The sequence below is a fragment of the Amphiura filiformis genome, chromosome 5 (genome assembly GCF_039555335.1).
Source record: "Amphiura filiformis chromosome 5, Afil_fr2py, whole genome shotgun sequence".
Lineage (NCBI taxonomy): Eukaryota > Metazoa > Echinodermata > Ophiuroidea > Amphilepidida > Amphiuridae > Amphiura > Amphiura filiformis.
In genome coordinates, this window is record NC_092632.1 from 13595234 (window position 1) to 13604930 (window position 9697).

Below are 9697 nucleotides of genomic sequence, written 5' to 3' on the forward strand. Positions count from 1 at the left end.
CTATACAATACACAAGTTTGTATCATTGTAATGAAAGTTGGACTGATTTCTTTGATTTCTGAAATTGGAAACAAGTAAATTAGATGATAGGTAATTTGCAGCAGTGGATGGTATTGAACTATAGATAACCTTTATCATTACAATCAATTGACTTAATTCTTCACTTTAAAGTCCAGCTATTGGGTTCTATAGGTGTATGCCTACTGTATAATATAGAGTAAAAAGTGCAAAAGTCAAAGTATGACTCCTTATTTTATTGGGAATGTGATAACCACTGCCCTTTTAAAAGTCCTTTTTATTTTTACAAATAGGGCCTTCCACTAATTAATTTTGGTTATAATGAAGTAAAATATCGGCCTTAACTGATTGATTTTTACTGAAATGTGTGCAAACATTTTGACTTTCCTCACTTGGAGGGGGTGCAGAATCAATGCTGAATTGGTCAATTTGGTGCCCCCAAGGGTGGTGCCCAGAGCACTTGCCCTTTTGATTTAATAGATCCAAGTTCTCGTAATCGTGCTTACCATTTCTTCCACCCTGATTGATATCAATTCTACCCATGTCATTGTTGGCTTGTCACATCAATTTGTACCAATGTCATGTATACTACATGTTATGGCTAATTAACTCTCTAAAAGGGAATCAAGGTAGGCTTCCATTCACCAAGTGCAATGACCTCTAACTCTAAATGCCACCAAAGAAGCATTTGTCTTTTATATGGTTTGTATCTATCATTCCCAAATAGATCAGTTCAATGATCTCAAATCTACAGCTTGGCATTCATCTACCAATATCCTGGCCAATAACAAAAGCTAAAAAAACAAATCAAAGGCAAGCTAAGGGGAAGGATTCAACTTTTTGGTGTTGTATGTGTTATCTTTTATTACAGTGGCATCCCTTTGGGACATTAAATTAGATGGATTCTCTGAAGTTCCTTTTTTTATCTGCAGTACCCATAGGTTTGATTTTCACCTTGATTAGTCTGCTATTCAGTCATCAATTTTGTTTCTTTATAGTTTCCTTACATCTTGTTGAACTTGGGCATTTTGCCAGTCATTTTAAGCAATTTCCTCAACTTCATCCATCAGGAGCAGGACTCAGTGCATTTCTTTCATGCAGGAGCAGGACTCTGTGCATTTCTGTGTGAATTGATGATGAAGCAAACAAAAACACCTTTCATAGTTTATCCTTCTAGGAAAGCTGCATGGCCAGAATTAACCTTGCACAGAAACCTTCCAGGATTATACAGCTTTATTCTATATGCGGTTTAGTTTCTCATTGGAGTCTTGACAGATTTTCTGTGATTCCGTCAAAAAACAGAAGAAAAACTTTTATTGAAATAGATTGAGTAACAAAATACTTGTTCAAGAAAATATTCTATGTTAACTTTTTGGAGTATGGTCCTTAAGGGGGTACTACACCCCTCGATAAATTTGTGTCTATTTTTTGCATTTCTCTCAAAAACTAATAACACACTGGTAACAAAAGTTATGTATATTGTAGGGGCAAGGAATCCAATTACTACACTGGAATTTCAGTGACCCAAGACAAGCGGTTCGTTATTTATGATAGGAAATAAGGTACCGCTAGGATGTACCTCATTTCCTATCATATATACTGAACCGCTTGTCGTAAGTCGCTGAAATTTCAGTGTAGTAATTGGAATCCTTGCCCCAATAATATACATAACTTTTGTTACCAGTGTGTTATTAGTTTTTGAGAAAAATGCAAAAATAGTACCCCCTTAAGTCATGAACATTATTCACCATTTCACATGTCTTATCATGTAGCATGTGTACAGAGTGGAAGATAATACTTCATTCAGATATTTATAAGTTTTGAACATGTATCAAAATTCACACAAAACTGTAGGTTCACATTCCATAAATGGCCATCTAATATTAGAGCTACCATTTATATCCTCACATTCCTTCAACACATATCATAACATGATCATATGACATTGTCAAGCCATGCACAAAGATCTTTTCTTAAAATTTGATCTTTCTGAAATGTTATCCGGAGTAATTTTTGTTATATGATCTTTACATTAAGATTCACACGAGTATTCATTCTAAAATGTCAAACTGAAACTTAAGGTTTTCATGTCAGCCCCTCCCAAATCATTTAAGCATGGCATGATATACGACACTAATAATGTTCATGTTGTTATTTTTCCACATTGAAATAATCAAAGCATTTAACTAACTTTTGGGTTTTTCAACATTGACCTATATAATGTGTTTCAGCACATGTCTCCCATTTTTGCTAGCTAGGTACCCATCAAACGTTTTACAGAAAAGTTACAATGTCCGGCTATATTTTGGTAACATTCAGAAAATATTTTGGAAAACATACTACAAAACATTCTAACATAATGTTATTAAGAGTTTGGAAAAAATATTTTGCAATAACATTTTGACAACATTTTAATGTTGTTGTAGTGTTTTTTCTTTTTCATATGTGACATGATCTGGGCCATGGGGGCCAAAGGAGGCATATTTGAAAATTGAGTTACTGTAATTATATTACCGTAACCACTCGGTATAAGCCCACCTTCGGACTATAAGCCCACCCCTATTTTTCAAACCATTCGGGAACAAGGGTGCACTCGGTATAAGCCCAGTAGTCATTTTGGCTTATTTCTTAAATCATATCAATGCTTTTCTTTCTCATTTAAGAACAAATATTTAAAAATATCAGTTAAAATTAACATTCCATACTTAAAATTTTAAAAAATTGACAAAGATGATAGAAATTACTGATACATTAAGGGCATATACAAATGGGGAAGATTTTTCTTATTTTTAAATTCAACTACTAGCCCCTCCCCGGTTATAAGCCCACCCCATTTTTGAAGTGAAATTGCCCATCTGGGGGGGGGGGGGGGTTATACCCGAGTGGTTACGGTACATTATACATACAATAGGCTATCATTTACTGAAAACACCAAAGGTCTAGCATGCTTTGTTCAAAAGTTATGAAGTTTTTTGATGTCTATTTTCTTATGTATTTTATTGTTTTTTTACTTTATATTTTTACCTTTAAATTAGCCGCCTTTGGCCCCCATGGACTAGATTGTGTCACATAAACATATAAACCATTTAAAAAAAAAGGTTTTCATGACCTTTATATAACCCAACATTGAAATGTTATTAAAATGTTTTGACCAAAACCAAAATGCATTTATAACATAACTTTTTTAAAAGCATTTGCTGGGTTTTATCATAGATTTTAAATACGGGGTTTTATGTAGCCAAAATATTTTGCCTGACACTATGAGCCAAAAGGGTCCCATTTCCAAAGGCACAGTTCATTGACCCCTTCAACAGTCATATCTCAAAATTGAACTTTAAAGTTGTGGAGTACGAGTTTTCAACCCAACCCATTCAAAAGGTCATTCAATGAATGCACAAACCTATTGGGGTCAAAGAACCATGTCTTGACAGATGAGAATGTTTGCGATCCTTGTGTGAGTGACTATGTGAATGGAACAGGGTATATATCAGAAAAGTATAGCCAGCTTTGCCTCAAATCCATGTAACAGAAACCATACTTATGTATATATCAGATACTAAGGTAACACTCCATCCTACTCATCAGCGGTAGATCAAAAGGTTATTCCACCTTCCATACTACACCTGCCGCCAGGCCTAAGGCTGTGAATCGGCTTGCTGTGTGTGTGTGTGCGTGTGACACACTTTGTTGTGTGACTGACAGAATGTAGCAGAGTCATGGCCCTGCAGACAACATAATTCTCAACTGATTCCCTTGTTGAATTTGATTTATATTGCCACATGATTCTAATGTGTTATTTCACTAACTACTGCAATGCATTTTTTGCTCATATGTGTATCTTGTATTTCCTGCAATAATATGAAATTTAAAGTAAAAGAAACATAGCTAGGCCTATTTATCTTAGCAAGTCAGACAGTCAGATAGTTTATAAGTTTATACATATTGCACTGACTTCAGACTAGATATGGATATTCGTCCGTTGCACGGTTCTGCCATATGCGAGGCCACAAGGCTATGAGAAGACATGTTGTATTGAATATCCTACATCAAATAGACAGCGGTACTACAACTTCAGTTATAGTCTGCCATATCCATAAAACATTGCCTCTAATCAAAATTTGAATCTAAACAGACTGATGGATTAAAGCTGTTGAAAAGCACAAATTTAAGAAAACTAGAGCGATAACCGCACCATAGCTGAACCATGTGGCTTTGGCAGTATATTGTGGTAGGCCTATACCCCCGGCCTATACCACTGTCACCCGGAGTCTGTAATGGACATAATCTCGAAATGCTACGAAGGTATGACCACCCGAGTGGTGTTAATGAAAGAGGAAAAGTAAAGAATATAAAATAAACTAGAGTAACTGTGCCTTTGCAAGGGCACGAGGTAAGTTAGGCGGATGACTGTGACGATCTGATCAAGCAGCAATACTGTGCAGGATAGTATTAATTTTAATAAGACTGTTTCATTAATTGCCGTTTTAATATACCTTGATCGTGAGAATCTGGCATTTTGAAAACTTGACTTTTGACCTCTGTATGACCCCTTAATGACCTTAAATGAATTTTAAAATATTTAAAACATGTTAAGAATGTCATAAGGATGATTGCATTTAAATTTCAGCTCAATCGGAGCATTTTGGAAAACTTGACCTTTGACCCCTTTATGACCCCTTAATGACTTTAAATGAATCTTAAAATATTTTTCAAATGTTTAGAATGTCATAAGGATCATTGCATTTAAATTTCAGCTCAATTGGAGCATTTTGAGAACCTTGACCTTTGACCCCTTTATGACCCCTTAATGACCTTAAATAAATTTTTAAATGTTTGAAACATGTTTAGAATGTCACAAGGATCATTGCATTTAAATTTAAGCTCAATCAGAGCATTTTCAGTTAAAATGACCTTTTTTGACCCCTGTGACCCCTGGATGACCTCCGACGTTTGGAAATATTTTTATTATATTCTTTATGTTTTCCTCTTTCATATGACACCACTCATGGGGTCATACCTTTGTGGCATTTAGAGATATGTCCATTTCAGACCAAATGGTTAGTCAGTAAGCTAGTAACTTAGTAAGTAAGCTAGTAACTTAGTAAGTAAGCTAGTAAGTAAGCTAGTAAGTAAGCTAGTAACATTCACTCTTATAGGCTGATACCATTCCATGGTTCAGCAAAAACATTGTCAAAAAGTATCCTCACAAGACCACACACTAATGCCGTAGGAAACAAAATACCGAAAATATGTATTCCCAAAATTATTCCAAATATTTTACCGAGGAGGGTAATCTCAATCTAAAAGCCTTTTAAGACTGTATATCTAATGACATTTGAGCTATTTGATGCTATTACAGCCCTTTTCAGTGTCCACCTGTTATAAGTCCTGGTAGGCTTTGATACCCAGTGTGAGGCTAACCACTTATCAAAACACCTTGTATAGAATATTGGATAAAACTAACACTGCTTGGTTCCATTAGTGTGTCCTTAGATGTCCCTTCCTAAGGGTCATCTTAGTGGTTATTTATAGATTACGAACTTGGAATTTTTCTTAGAAAATGTGAGTTTTGTATTCAAATTTTGACTTCGGATTTAAATTTGAATTTGGTTTCGATATCATCAGTGGATTTTTAATTCTGAAACTAATTGACAAATTAAGGCTAAATTAATTGGGTAATTAGCATCTGCAGTATTCACAACCAGTTGGTCAGTTGAGCACCAGTAGAGCCTATATTATAAACCAAACGATAATGACATAGCTTCCAAAGGCTAGTATGGTTCCCCTCAGACTCCAAGCCACTAATATCAGACCTGTGTCTGGATCAGAAACAATTGGTGATAGTCATAATTATGTCTTTGTATAAACAGACAAATACCAAAGCCAAATTGATGAAAAAGATGTTTTTACCATTTGCTCTTAATAATGCCAAAATGGTCCACTTTTGGGGACGAAAAAATATAATCCTTTTAGCGTATGAAAATCTTGAGAAGAATGTACCAGTCCACAGTAAATATCCATCATGGTACATAATGATGGTGCCTTGTTGATCACTGACCAATAGCTCTGGAGCTTCGGCTTCATCTCGTTGTCGCCACATACACCTCGCATCCTTTGTTGATCTCAGATAATTGGCATCCACGGCCATGGCTCCTCCAGATATGCAGTTATTTTTCATTTATTTCAATATGACCATTAAAAGGGACATTTTGTTTGCAAAAATAGAAATGTCAGGACCACAAAATGCTGGCGGAGATCCAGATGAATTAATTCTACATTCCTGTGCATGACATGTTCTTTATAATCCTACCGTGTTCCAACTCTTAACCCATGTGTGCCGTGTTGATGTACTATAGACACCAAAACTGACTTTTACAAAATGTCCAGAAAAAACTGAACATATTAGAAATTTGCATGAAAATTTCGTAAAAACAAGATTGATCATTTACTGTGGACTGGTGTAATCTATTGCACAAGTACCAACATACTTGGTTTTTTCCATAAAATGTGCATATCTTGGCTCAAATCCAATTTGTATACCTATATAATATTATATTGAGATCCTCATGCACAGTATTAAACCCTAAAGGTATACATAAACTTACATTGTAACAAATATCAGGGATAAAAATATTTTCGTTAATACAAATTTAAAATCTCAACGGAAGTGTTCAACATGCCACCCTTAGCGATGTTTGCCGTGTCTGCTACCTATCCATATTTAATATCTCTATGGCAATTTATTACAGGTTTTACTTTGGTGAGTTAATACAGATAGGAGTTATTCATCCTAGCTACCTGAAAGTTGTCCAAAATAATACCCTTCTATAGTTGTAGGCGGAGATGAAATCGAATGTTGCTTCTGACATCATCCTTTGAGGGTGTGGCAAGTTTTTGTACTCAAAGGATGCCACCCATATGCATGACCCAGATCCTGTAATGTATTTAATAGGTTACTTAGTAATTGGCAAGATGGCCAATTAGCACATTTCTGACAGCTGATGTCAAACGCAACATTCTGAGCGATCTCTGCCAGCTACTAGTGGGTAGTGTGTGTAACATAATCATGATCTTTCTTGAAGTTTTAATTCGAGTCAATTGATCAAAATTGGGAGTGAACACTGGAGAGTTTTGCTTAAAATGCTGGCTTTTCTACAACACACATTAGCAATTAGTGAAGAATAATTTTGAAAGTTTACTTCTGTAATGAGCATGTGGGAAAATTTACAGATGGTCTATTCTGAAAAATATATGTAGTGATACCAGCTCTTTCTTCTAGTTTCAGCTACTCTTGTCATATTACTCAATTCCATTCTAAACAGAACTAACCTCCACAAGATGGCCCTTGGCCATTACATACCACTATCTGCAAGAGGTACACCTCCCCAAAACTTGCTTGATTAGGCAACCTGACACATTTGATCAATTGCCATTAAAACTTATTTTCATAACTCACTCTAAGAATAACAACAATACACCAGAAGCTATAATATTATCCAATATAAAGCATCATTTATTTGTGTATTCAATGTTTATGTAAGGACATAAACAGTTACAAAATCATGTATTATATTTCCAGATCCATTATGTTATGTTTAACATGATTTCTTTCATTTCCCACCAAGAAGAGATTAGCACCAGAACATACTAATAGTGCAGTATTCAAACTTTGTAAGTTATAGTTCAGGAACAAACCAAAACTTTGATCAATCCTAGAGGATTGGAATATTCAACATTCCACACTTAAGTTACAGGAGGGAGAGGTCAGCTTCTTAATAGGACATCATCAAACTTTTAGTTTGTTCCCTTATTTAACAATGGGTATGTGATATGTGATATGGATATGTGAAAATAAATACATAAAGAGGGCTTAGTGAAAGAAGGCCCCATCTGCAAAAAGCTGCTAGGTGTCACATTTATATGTATATACAATATAGAATGCATAATGTCAAATGTCAATATGACGGCTATTGCAAATACATGTACCCGGTAGTAGATTTTCAAGTTGCAAGTACCTCTCGAAATATAAACTGTTTTTGAATCATATAATATACATAATTCTTCAAATGAATTGAAACTGATTGATTAGTATTTGAACTTTGTATCAATGGAATACAAGATTTTCACATTACATCAATTCTACCATGATGTAGATATATATGCAAACAACTTTTTATGTGATGGCTGAGCTGTAGAAAGACATATGTCCATTAGTTGCTGTGTATAATTACCTGAGATATGCATATGCATGAGTTCACTTAATGAACAGTACATGCACCTGTACAAGTACACAGTGCATGGAGAATGAATGAATATAACTCATGCATACTCAGGCAATATACACTTCCAAGAGTATCATCTAACCAAATGAAATAAATAAATAAATGTAGCCATTTATATAGCGCCTTAGATCCATAATTAAACAAATATCAAAGTACTTTACATTTATTCAGCTGCCACTAGTATATTCCATAGCTGCCCTCGCCAAGTAAACCATGCAGACGACGCAGAAAAACATTGTTGTTAACCGGTGATGAACAACGGTGCAACATGACTGAATTGCTTTCAACAAAACAAGCTAAAGATTGTCTATTTCACATGGCTACTTCATGAGGAATGTCAGTTAGTGATTGGTGATTTCTCTGTTGATATCAGCAATAAACTGCAGAATAAAACAGCATGTTTAGCCGCTACCTTTAAATACCAAAATTCAAAATGTAAGCATGTATACGCAGACCGTTCTAGGCATGACAAATTATGTTCACTCACTCGTATGCTGAGTTTTTGAATATTACTTAAATTTTAAATAAATAGTTCTTATAATACAACTGATAAGAAATTATTTCAAATTATACATATTATGTAACATAATTATAATTATTATTATTGACATGATATTTAAAGTGCTTGACACTTAATTGAGAGAGTGTGATTTCTGCCACCAATGCTTACTTGTATGCCAGAGGATGATTTAAGGAAGCCCCATCATGCACTGTAAAAGTGTTATCACTAGGGTTTCAACTGCCACTTAACTTTTCAAATCCCATTGAACTCTGTGCAAAAGATGTTGTTTTAGAATTGCCTGTGTGTCATTATTTAATACTTGGTCGATTTCAGATCTAAAGTGATGTATGCATGAAGGATAATTCACACCTTCTGTAGATAACGTAAAATGTAAAATCGACCAACTTTTTGAAGGTGTTTTTACTGTAAATATATCTGTCCAAATTCAAATTTAACCGTGCACGTGTGTATGCAGTGGGCGGGCAGTGGTGTCATGTTCACTCACACAGCTGTGCTACCCGCAAGACTTGCTGGGAAGTGCTTAAATCATCCTCTGCTTGTATGCATACGCCAGTTAAATCAATTGAAAACCAGTCATAGTATCGCAATTTTGAATTGATTCATCTGCTGTGTGTATAGCAGTAGCATTGCCACAAGAAATCACCACCTTTCAAATATCCACACACCCCCACACACCCCACACACCCTACTTATACCATACTGACCACCAACAAACTGAAGCTTCTATTCATCTATTGTATCCAATTTGAGCACTGACATATTGGAAAATGTTGCCAATCAATATTCATAAGATTGTACAATCAATGTCCACTTCTTATTTTCATAATTATGTAATCGATCAGCAAGGGCATTCAATTTGTTTAAATGAAGCACC